This window comes from Rhinolophus sinicus, chromosome 15 (genome assembly GCF_057876585.1).
Source record: "Rhinolophus sinicus isolate RSI-liver-muscle chromosome 15, RSI-T2T, whole genome shotgun sequence".
NCBI lineage: Eukaryota > Metazoa > Chordata > Mammalia > Chiroptera > Rhinolophidae > Rhinolophus > Rhinolophus sinicus.
In genome coordinates this window covers 98,717,354-98,729,566 of record NC_142515.1, presented here as the reverse complement: position 1 = coordinate 98,729,566, position 12,213 = coordinate 98,717,354, and the positions used below count along the sequence as shown (strand labels likewise).

The window sequence follows — 12,213 nt, the reverse complement described above, 5'->3', positions numbered from 1 at the left end:
TTCATGTGATTCTGTACAACTAAACTTTTATCTAAGTAAGTCTCCTTGGAACTTGATACATTCTGAGCTATTTCAAAAGTACATCCTCAGTTCAATCTCATGATGTGATTCCTTTCTCAGGCTCTGCACAGCTAAGGGCTCAATGTTTGTTTTATTCTTCCTACAAGTAGATTACGATCTTCAGATAGCTGATAATTCTGTGAGCTCTTGCAGGTGACCCAACCCAGAAAGCTGGAAACTCAAGAACTGATTAGATAACTTTTGTCTTTGCATATTGAGCTAGGCCTACCTGATTAAGATCCAGAAATTCAGCAGGCTGCTACTGAAAGTCCAAGCTATATATAGCTAGCTAATGGTTAGCTCAAACTATGTGAGGCTTCATAGAATAGGCTTTCAGGAAATGGCTTAAAAAGAAAAATTCCTCTTTTAGAATATAGAAAGAGCCCTAAATTCAAAGACACTTTTTTTTTTCTCTCTTGGATATGAATATTACATGTCTGTGAGAGATCTAGATTTTAAAGAATACATTTCCTCATACTTAAGGATTTGAGGCCTTCTTTTCTTCAATCACAAAAGATTGCTTATATGTCAAGATAATTTGATCAAAAGCATACACTGACACAAACATGTAGTCTTTTAATAACTTCACAAAGGAAAAATGTTCAGTGTAAGTCTACTACCGTTTGCTCTAATTTGTTGTCTTCTAATTTGTTTTAGCTTGTTGCCTGCTTTCTGGAAAGAATGAATAACAATACCCATACCTTAAATATGTCTGTCTCCATCATCTAGCATAGTGCTCAATCCATTGTGAATAAATGACAATATTCCTGAAACATCTCTAGTAGAAGACCACTTTAGTAACATAGCTAGTCCCTTTTCACTTGCCTTATTATCACTATTAATAAAGATTTAAGTAATCTTTATTTTTTCTACCATAAAATAAGCCCACAAGTACAACTTTATAACCATCTTTAGTATACAAGTATACAAATTGTTATAATTTTAAAAATTAATTTAGCATTGGTGTTTCTTTTTCAAAATGGAATATTGTTATGGTGTTTCTTGATTATTAAAACAAACTTTATTTTTAATTGTCAAATGAGCAAAAGACCAATAGGTAAATGGAAGAGAAATCCATAAATAGATACAAATATAAGTAGTAAACTTAGTACGTAATAAAGTTTACATTTAAAATCAATGGAAAAGGAAATCACATTTAATAAACGATTCTGGTGTAACTAGCTTTCCTCCAAAATAATACAAAGCTTGTCTCTCTGTGTTAATCATATACAAAAATAAATATAAAATAAGAAATTTGTAAAAAATATAAAAATAAATTTCAAATGCATTAAACTTACTAAATTAAAACACAAGACCATTGAGATTATTTGGGTAACTTTGGGGGTGAAGGAATATTTGCTTGGCAAAATGAGAAGTCTAAATGACAAAGAAAAAGACTGCCAGATTTGACCACATACAAATTTACAAATTTCCACATGGCCAAAGATACCATAAAAAGTATCAAACTACTAGTGTGTGACAGCCAGAAAACATTTGTTCCACAATATGACAAAGGGTTCATTTCCATATGTTACAAACAGCACCTACAAATTGATAAAAAGACAGTCAAATAGAAAAGGTGCAAGGGATATAAAAGGACACCGAGGAGGAAATTAAAACATTTTGCAAAATTAAAAAAGAAACATCTAGTGGTGGTGGAAAGAGACACTTTTTGTAAAAGCTATTGGGAGTGTGTATTTCTTAAACTTCTGAAAAGTAATCCAGGGTGTAGTAGATCATCTACAAATATGGCCACTATTGATTCCTCACCTCCTGGTGAATCTTGCCTGGCCTTGAGCCTTATTTTCACCAAGAATGTGGCAGAAGTGACACCATACCTATTCCTGGACTAACCTTTAAAAAGACTGGCACCTTACTTGAAGCCAGCTTTTATGAAAGGTGTCTGAAAAATCTGAGCCCATAATGTTGTGAGCAAACTAAGCTACCCAAGTGGAGGAGTACTGAGGCATCAGACATGTGAGTGAAGCTTCTTGGACCATCCAGTCTAGCACAGTTGCCAGCTGAATGAAGCTAAGTGAGGGAGCCCAGCCAAAGCCATGTAGGACAGAAGAACCACCCAGCAGAACCCTTCCTGGTTTCCTGGGCACAACATTGTGAGAAATAATAAATCATTGTTTTAAGCCACTAAGTTTTAGGGTGGTTTGTCACACAGTAATGTATAACCAAAGCACAGGCGTATCTATTAAAGTAAAACAAACAAAACTGTACGTTTTGACCCGGCATACCCACTTAAGAGATTTTGTTACATCCATATCATGGAATATTGATATCATTAAAACAATTATTTGATCTCTAGAGAGAGGTTCATGATATACCATTAAATAAGATGCAAATTGCTTAATAATATGTATACTATAATCTCATTTTAAAAGATTAAAGCAAATATATATGAATAAATGCTCACTTATGTTTTTATGAGCTTAGAGAAAAATGTACATGATATTTGTGAAACTGTTAATATTGGCCTCCTGGAGGAGAAAGCATGGGGTGAGTTCTGGAGACAGAGACTGTGGGCCTTATTTTTGCATACTTGCGTTATTGGGTTGTTGCAAGGAGCAGAGATTCCTTGTTGTTTGAAAGAAAAGTCCAATAGAATATTTAAAAAGAATCAAAGAACCAAAAACACATTCATTGTAAAAAGAAAAAAAATACTAAACTATACAGAGGTTTATAAACAAGAAAGGGAAATCATCAAGTAATCCTCTTAACCCATGTTAAAGTCACTTGCTTTATTTACTCAACAATATATCAAGGGTATCTTTCTATGTCAGTAAAAATAGATTTAGATGACCCTTTTAAATGGCTTCAGAATATTCTATTGTTTGGATATATTATAATTTACTCCATTCCTTATTATTAGAATACATTGTTTCTATTTTTTCTGGTTATAAAAATAATGGTTATCTTTGTATATACAACTTCACCTGCTTGTCTTAGAAGTGAAATTGTTGATAGGCATATTGCTAGTATGCTTTCTACAAAGACTGTAGCAGTTTATATTCCCACTAACAGTTTATGACAGGAACCTAAAGAATTGTCTAAGGAGGTATCTGACTAATCATTCTTCATAAAAGCTGCAAAAAATAATTTGCTAGATTAGCAATTGGCAAGGTTTTCATATTGCTTTGCTATACAAAGGGACGTGGGTAGAACTAGAGTTATTGTGCATTTTGACACCAAAATTCCTCCTGACAACTGGAGTGGAAGAAGGGTCACCGGAGGTTAGCCTACAAGTGAGAAAATGAGGAAAACAAATCCTAGAGATTGAAGAGTGAAAAAACGGAAGCAGATTTTCTCCAGTTTTCCAGGTTGGATGACTTGCAGTGCCATCTTCTGGCAAAGAAAGCAGAACTTTTAATTTCCATAGTAGAAATAAAGTTTGTCTTATAAGTAGGACTAAACCAAAGACTGGCAGGAGAACCCAGTGAAGGTCTTGGTGTTGGTATGCTGGAGGGGGGTTGAGGGAGAAGGAAGCAGGTTTCTCTGAAGCAAAAATCTGAATCATTTGACCTCTGAGGACTCTGGCAAAATCTAGCACCTCTCCACCAAGCTACATACAACATACATACTACAGGTACAATTTGGAGTTATATCATCCTTCTCCAGCTTCAAGTTTGGATTCTCCGGTATCTCGGGGTAAGGCAATTTAGTCCTAGGGCTATCCAGGACGACACCAGATGTGATTCCTTATTACAGGAAAATCTGTTTCTATCTTTGAAAGTCTGCAATGAAGAAAGGTACTTATACTACTAAACTTTGAAATATGCCAGCAAGTAATTCATACACAAGTTAGATGTAAAGGTGTAGAAAACCACATTATACCTTACAATTTCTTTTTCAAGACTTAAAAATACTTTTTTGCTTTAATTCTTTAAAATATACTAGAAAAAGTCTTGCTTTATAAAGCAAAATTACTTTTAAAAAGGTGGCATCCCTAAGTAAAAGCCCTCATGTAAAAAAAAGTGCTTTTCTCTGTGTAGTATGTGTGGGACAAAGTTATAATATGCTTTATTCCAAATCAACTTACAGTACTCCTTTCATCTTTCCTCCTGTCAACCGCTTTCTCCCGCAGTGCTCTGGCCCCGCCCACGCCCCGCCCACGCCCCGCCCCCCCGCTCCTTCCGTCCCACCTCCAGTGCACACCGCCTTCCACGCGCTGACATCATACGCCAGCGCCAGTGACGCGCTGTTCGCTCCCTTTCGTCTGCGGTTCCTCCAGGGTTTAGAGCGCAAAAGTGCCGCGTCCTCTGCCTTGATCTCAAGCACTTCTTGGCATATCCCGGAATCTAGAACGGGCGTTGCGAGGCAGAAGGACGTGGCAGGCAGGTAGCATCCCAGTGCCAAATGCCGCCCGTTCCCCGACCCTGCTGAAACCACTAGCAACCACCTCTGAAGTTAGATAGGCGGTAATCGAGGCACTCCCCCTGCTGTCGCCCGCGGTTTCCAAGACACTCAGAAACCAGTTTGTTTCCTCCTGTTAGTTGTGTACCTGTTTTGCGGGGCGTTGCCCAAGGCGGGACCGAGGCTAGCCTGAGCGATCAGCCGCAGGCTGTTGTCAGATGTGTCTCACTGCCCCCTTTCATATTGGGCTGTGAGCTGCGGGTGAGGCAGACTTGGTTTCTCTTTCAGGATGTCATTTTCGAAATGCGGAATGATGCCTCTGCCTCATTCAGTTCCTTAGGACGACTGCCACACCTAGACTGTTGCTTATCGATGTTCACCGTTATTCCCTACTACCGTCCTGTGTCATAGAGGTGAGTTGCAGTTGGGGAAAGCAATGATACGCAAAATAGTGAAATCTTTGGAAATGAGACCTTGCTTAGACTTGTTTATGCAGAGATTGCATGGGTACTCACCCTAAGTGCACGGAAAAAGAATATCCTTATCTTATTAGAATATTCTCTAAGGAACAGTATGTATTACAAAGTAATCCTTGGACATTATTTTTAAAAAACTATAGTGATAAGGGAGTTAAAATAATAATAATAGAAATCTCGGTATGGGTAAGCAATCATTTACACACTTATATGTTGTCTCTGTTCTTAAATTACCCATACATTTTAATTACAAAATGAATAGCAACTGGTAACCTATAATCTTATATTTCAATTTCCATAATTTGAAACAATTTTCATATGTAAGGCTTTAAAAGCTCTACTTTCAGAGTTCATCATAAGTCTTTTTATACAGGCCTAATTTTTCTGTAATGTAAGATCCACCCACAGGAAGCAGAAAATGTTTTATTGCCATTCTAAGTTACATCAGAAATATTTATGAAGGATTAAAAGTGATACCTAATATATGCTAATAGCCTTTTCTTATGATGCAGCAGTATTGTAGAGATGATGGAGGGGAGCCAAGTATGGAGAGAAGTACTCCTTTGTTTCTAGTTTAGATTTGTCTGGTGGTAGAGGATCCACAAATGTTCCTCATTTAAAATTGACTATTGTTGTAGGTGAAAGGTAAGGAGCCTGTTTTGTAGGAAAACAGGTTTTAGCACATTAAAAGTCACCATTAGCACTTTAATAAGGGTTATGGAACTTTGCCACAGGAGTTCTTTTGAGGTCATTTTAATAATACATTGACATTGAATTCCAAGTAATTTTACTGTGTCTAATCTTCTACCTTCTAAATCCTGGTCATGACACCATTTCATGAATATAAATTGTTTACACGTTGGTAGTTTCCACTGGGGAAGCCGATAATTGTTGCATGGATAGACAACAGGGAAGAAAAAACAAATATTTGAAAAAACATCTAATAGGAATACCATTTTTGTTTTCTGCTTTTTTGAGTAATGAGAAATAAGGCAGGGACTTTTCTTACTGAGAAGATAAACTGACCATCTCTCACAATCCCGAATGGTACTTAATATTTTTGGAGAACTGTATGTATGAGTTACAGCTGCAGACAGTACCATGAAGGCTTCTTGAAATCTGTTTACCTTCATTTTGGTAAATTCCTTTACTAATGCTTCCCTTTGGGACAACTTGTCCATCAAATAACTGAAACAGCTGAAGAGACTTAATGTTCCAGATTGGTGGGGATAAAGTTTTTCATTCATATACTCTGATATTTTTCATATCTGGTGCACAAAATTTCATTATGTTAAACATTGCTTATTTGTGGCTTAAAGAAATTGTTAGTAAAATTCAAGGAAAGATATCTAATTTGACTAGAGGCAAGATTTTTTTTTTTCTGGAGCATAGTTGACATATTTAAGAAGAGTGATGCCATATAGAAAAGCTTTGAATGTCAGGGTTAGACGTTTGGAAATGGGGAACTGTTCTAGGATTTAACCAGAGAAATTGATTTAGGTAGCATTCTTCCTACTTCTATCAGTATTTATTATTGCTTTTAAATTTAAATTTAATTTTTTGTTTAGATAATACAATTATATAGTTTAAAATTCAGAAGGTATTAAAGATTGAAAAGTCATCCTCTCAACTACTCAGTTCTCTTTCCTGAAAGCAGTCAATATTACCAGTTTATTGTGTTATCTTCCAAGATGCTACATATATAAGCAATTAAGTGTGTGTATACATGTAAGAGTTCTACACACACACAGACACACACACACACAAATACAAGTAAATGTAAGTACAAATATACACACATATGTACTTTTTAATACACAAATGGGAGTATTACATATTTGTTATTCTGGTACTTAGAAATCAGTCCATATCAATAAATGTTGCTTCTTTGACTTGTTTATGGATATTTAAGTTTTGCCATTTCAAACAGTGCTGCAGAGGATAACTTTATACATGTTTCATTTTCATACATTTGGAAATATGTATAGGGTAAATTCCTAGAAATGGAATAGCTGGGTCTAAGTGTTTGAACATTTGTAATTTTAGTAGATATTTCCAAATTATTTTCCTTAGTATTTGTTATCAATTTGTATTCTCACCATATTCTATTTCCTTATATTCCCCTCCAACACAGAACGATAACAAACTTTCTGAATTTTGCCACTCTGATGGGTAAAAAATGCTATCTCTTAAACTTTTTTTTTGTGTTAAAATATACATAAAACTTATCTTGTACTTTTAGATTATATGTTTGTTTATGGGAGATTGAATACCTTTGTACAGTGTAACATCAGTTATATTCCTTTTTGTTGTTAACTTTAATTTCATATCCTTTATCCATTTTACTGTTGGATTTTTTCTCTATGAATACGTAGGAGCTTTTTATTTATTAGAAAAATGAGTCGGTGAGATATATATTCTTTTTGTCATTCAAATTTGGACTTAAATTTTTTTTTGCTATGCAAGATTTTTATGTAGTCATATTAATCCCTTAAGTCGTATGCTAAGCTATTCTGCTCTAAGATTATTAAAATTATCCTTTCATGTTTTATTACTATTATGTGTTTATTTTTTACATTTAACTATTTTATCATTTAAAATTTGTATTGGTATAAAGTGAAAAAATGGGTTTAACTTTATTTTTTTTCCCCACATTGCTACCTATTGTCCAAGTACTATGTATTTCAAATCCATCTTTTCCCTTCTGATTTGATACGTCACCATGGTCATCCATCAAGTTAAAACTTTAAAAAAATATATATTTCTGGACTTTCTATGGTTTTGCAATTTCATAGTTATTATAGTTTTATAATGTGACTTGATAGCAAGTAGAACGAATCTTCCTTCATTTTTAAAAAATATTTCTTGAGCTATTCTTGCTCCTTTTCTCATATTAACTTTAAAGTCAGCTTGTCTAATAATTCATCCCCAAAGCTTTTGTTTTTATCAGGACAGCATTAAATTTGGAGATTAAGAATTAAACTCTTCCTATTTTGAATCTTTTTGTCTTCCTTCCTTTCTTCTTTCTTTTTGTGTGTGTTTTTGTTTTTTCTTTACTTTTCCTTTCTGTTCTTTCAGCGAATCTTTTTTGTTGGTGCATTTTTCAGTTTACTAATCCTGTCTTTTGTATCCTGTTTGCTGTAACACTTATGCAATGTGTTCTTAATTTCACATATTTTAGTTTGAGAATGTTCATTTACATTTTAAAAATGAATTTCAGTTCTTTGTTGAAATTCTCAATCTTTAAAAAAAAAAATCATCTTTTCCATCTTTTTCTTATTTTCTTGAACATCTTAATAATGGTTAAAGTCCCCTACTGATAACTGAGTCTATTTTGTTTTTTTTCTTTTGATTTTGGTTGTTTGAGTCTCCTCCCCTTCCTCCTCCTTCTCCTTCTTGTTTTAGTCTTGCCCTGTGTATACACAATTTAGGAATGAGCTAACTGACAGGTGAAGAATTTATATGAAGATGTTTGGACTCCTTGTGTTCTTTTTCTTCCTCTCCAGGATTGTGGCAGCCCTAAACTCTGACCTCGGTCTCTTTAGCCCAGTAAGATTGCTGCTTTCTACTTAAGCTCCATTCTGCTATGCCACAGTTTGGAAAAGACCTTCAAGGAAAAGTCTGGGGTGAATGTGGAACTCACTAGTATGGTCCTACTGTTCAGTGATTATAGCCCCTCAATTCCTGTCTGTTTGGTTTATATATTTGACTCAGCGTTTGTGATTGTTTTTGAAGGTGGATGGTCTGATAGAAGCTACACACCATCATGGTCAGAACAGAGTGTCACCAATTATTATGTAGACTTTCGCTTATTCTCCCAGATTGTACAGGCATGCCTCGGAGATATTGTGGGTTCGGTTCCAGACCTCTGCGATAAAGCGAATTGTAATCTTTTTATTGGTAGAGGGTCTTGCCTTCAATTTGTTAAAAATGCAATATCTCTGAAGTGTAATAAAGTAAAGCACAATAAAATGAGGTATGCCTGTCTATGGTATTTCCATTCTCAGCTGTGTCAGGGATCCCCAATCTAGAGATCTCTCTAGTCTTCTGCCAAGCTGGGAGAGGGGTAGTCACCTGACTGGGAAGGGTGGCTGAGACAAACTGTGTCTAACTGCTTCTTACACAGTCCTTCAACCAATCTTGTTGTAGTCCTAGTATTACCCTCACTCTCAGAGGCAGCTGGTGTTTCCAGTTATTGAGCTAGTCTGTAGTGGAAATTGACCTATTTCCCACTACTGGCTTAGGATACAGCTTTCTCTAGTATCCCAAGTCAATTGCTGCTTGTTTTTGTGTTTGTCAGCTTCTAGAATTTTATTGCTGTTGTTTTTCTCTCCTGTTCTGCCTTTTGATCTCTTTAAAGTTGTGTTAGGTTTGAGGAAGAAGTATAGGTAAATGTGTATCTTCAGTTTGGTATATTTAACTGTAAGTTCTGGTTATTTTTTGACTTCTTAAAGATTTAGGATAAAGAAGTTACTCTTGTAGCTTCTTTTCTTTTTTTCGGAAGGAGAGGCTTTGGCTATATTTTTTGTGGCTAATAGTACATTCTAAACAGTGTTGAAGTTTACTGTTTTCTGACCCACCTCACTCTTTTATTTTCTTGTCCTTGAGTAATAGACTATTAGAGTTGGTAGGGCCCTTAAGGTAGGATTATGTTTAAATCTCTTGTGTTTTTAGATGAGGTATTTAAGGCTCAGAAAAATCAAGTGGTTTGCTTTGGTCACGTAGCTTTTCCGAATCCATTGCTTTATTATATCACATAACTGTTTGGGAAGCTCAAATATCAAAAACGTCTTTGATTTTATGCTTTGAATATCTTGAATATCAGATATGTATTATAGAGATTACATTGATACAATTGTTAGAGACCTTAAGAATACTGTCAAGGTGATATTGTGATTTTCACTTGATGTTGGATGCTGAAGCATGTAAAGGGCAAACATTTATTTGTAATTTGAGTTTATTACAGTAATGAAATTAGAACAGAATTTTTGTGTTCCTTCACTTGCATGTTATGATGATTTTGGATACGTAAGCCTGTAGTACATTTTGTTATCTTTTATTTCATTTGGTTTGAAAGTCTTCTAGGATTGTAATTCAGCAGAGAAGTCTCACAACTAGGAAATCCGTTGATTGGTTAAATATGTTGTGAGACGCTGAAAGTAATCTATCTTGCATGTTTTCCCTTTCACTTCCTCTGGTGTACATTAGTCTAGCATGGACTCTACCGAAAAACGGGTTGTCAGTTGCTCTGAAACTCATCTACCAGCAGTCTGTCTTTGTTCATAAAGGTGTCAGCACTTATTTGATGGCAATTAGAGTCATGATTCTTCTCTGCTTTACTGAGTTGTCAGAACCACAATGCTCAGTAATGTGGTAGGCAGCAGAATGCAATACTAGAAACTCTTGGAGCTTCCATCTTGTTAGTGTAGTCCCTGGAAAGGGACTGCCAAGTAAATTTTGAGGCAAGGCCAAGTTGACTAATTTTGTTTTTCCTTCTTGGCAAAAGTTACAGAATAATGATGGTTATGAAATATTCCCATTAGGTGGTTATTAGTTCATGTAATTTGATTTATGAAATTTACTTTTCTAAGATGAGTTTATCTTGATATTTTTATCCTAATAACATAGTGATGTAACATGCTTTCATGTCCTGGCGAAATCATTAAATTCTGGCTAGTGTCCAGATAGCCATTATATTATGCCAGTTGACCAAAATTGGACTTGAAAGTATATTCAGAATGACTTTTCTACTTTAACTCACTGATATAATGCTGTAATGCTATTGTAATAGTTAATTTCTTGTTTCTTTCAAAGTTGCTAAAAGCCTGTCATTTCTTACAGAAATTTTGAATTGGAAAATGGCTATATAATGTTTTCTAAGGTAGAAGAAGGTTCTTTCCCACAAAATTTTATAAGGCATAATTATTCCATTTATTTTTATCAAGGCTATGTTCTGGCCTTTAGTCTTACAAGCCCAGAATATGGATTTTGTCATTTAAGGAAATTGGATCATTATTTTATAGACAAAATAAAATTAAACAAATTATAGTATTGATAGATGAAATGAGAAAAAGGATTTGTTAATTTACAATGAGAAATATGGTTAACTGTTATAGTAATTTTAATATAGCTCCATGAGAAGCCCATTTTCTCCTAGGAGGCCATCATACATAGAAATCCTGCTTGTTATGAATGAAAATAGAAAAGAGTAAGTTAGGTGAATTAAATATTTATTGCTTTTAGATTAGTATAACGAATACATGTGTCTTCACAGTAATGGTGATATTGCCAATAGGCAGTGCTAATGATTGCTTTTGGGACTCTTTCCTTCTCCTTCCATCTCCCCTCCCTTTCACTTTTTAAAATTTTCACTACCTAGCCTTTGTACTCTGGCTTCTGTCCCCACCAGTCTCCTGAAATTACTATTGCTAAAGCTACTAATAACAATCAAATATCTTGATATGGTCTAAGAGTCTAATTATACCAAAGGCAGAAATATAAAGAAAAAGTTGATAAATCTGTTCACATCAAAATGAACTTTTATATGTACATAAAATTAAAAAGCAAGTAGTATATAAGGAAAAAGGAATTTATGACAGAGAAGGGCTAATATCTTTATTAAAGGAGCCTTTATAAATTAATTTAAAAAAAGAGACTATGCCAGTAGAAAATGGACAAAGAATATGAATGACTAGTTCTAAAGATCAAAAATACAAATGCTCAATAAACATGGAAGAATTTTTCAAATTCCCTGGTAAGTAAAGGAAATTCAAATACAAATGACACACCATTTCCCCCATCAAACAGAATGAGTAACAGTAACAACTAATAGTGCCGCAGTGCTCACTGTGCGCCAGGCCCTGTTCTCTGCGCTTTGCTGAGATGAACTGATCCTCCCAACAGTTCTGTACGTACATACTGTTTTCACCCACATTTTACACATGAACAAACTGAGGTACCCAAAGATGAGTAACTTGTACAAGGTCACATACATAAGTGAAAAAGCCAGGATGCACTTCCAGGCTCTCCGACTCCAAGGTTTCAGTGCTCTTTATGGCCTATCGAACACTTTAATAAATAGCAGCCAGTGTTATAAGAGTAGCTAGGAGCATGCACTTTTACACACTGCTGGTTAGAATATAAGTGAGGAGACGTTTCTGTAAGACAGTTAAAGCAATGTTTGATAGCTTTAACATGTGCATATTCTTTGAACTCGGAGTGTATCCTCAGGAAATTTTTATGAGTATGTAAAAATATATATGGAAATTTTATCTGAAGTTCTTTTAGAATAGCAAACACTAAACTATTTAAATGT

The 12,213-nt window shown here is 34.9% G+C and overlaps 1 protein-coding gene across 7 annotated transcripts in view; it reads left to right on the top strand.

Moving 5' to 3' along the window:
• The first annotated feature begins 4,248 nt into the window (after window positions 1-4,248).
• NEK1 (NIMA related kinase 1) overlaps window positions 4,249-12,213 on the top strand; it is a 129,469-nt gene continuing 121,504 nt past the window's right edge. For 4 of the 7 annotated variants that reach the window (XM_074338305.2, XM_074338306.2, XM_074338304.2 and 1 more), the window contains exons 1-2: window positions 4,251-4,407; window positions 4,711-4,835. The gene's annotated coding sequence lies outside the window, so the exon portion shown is untranslated. Of the gene's footprint in view, window positions 4,558-4,710; window positions 4,836-12,213 lie in introns of all 7 variants that reach the window. The other 3 variants (XM_074338302.2, XM_019731454.3, XM_019731455.3) reach the window with 3 other exon arrangements.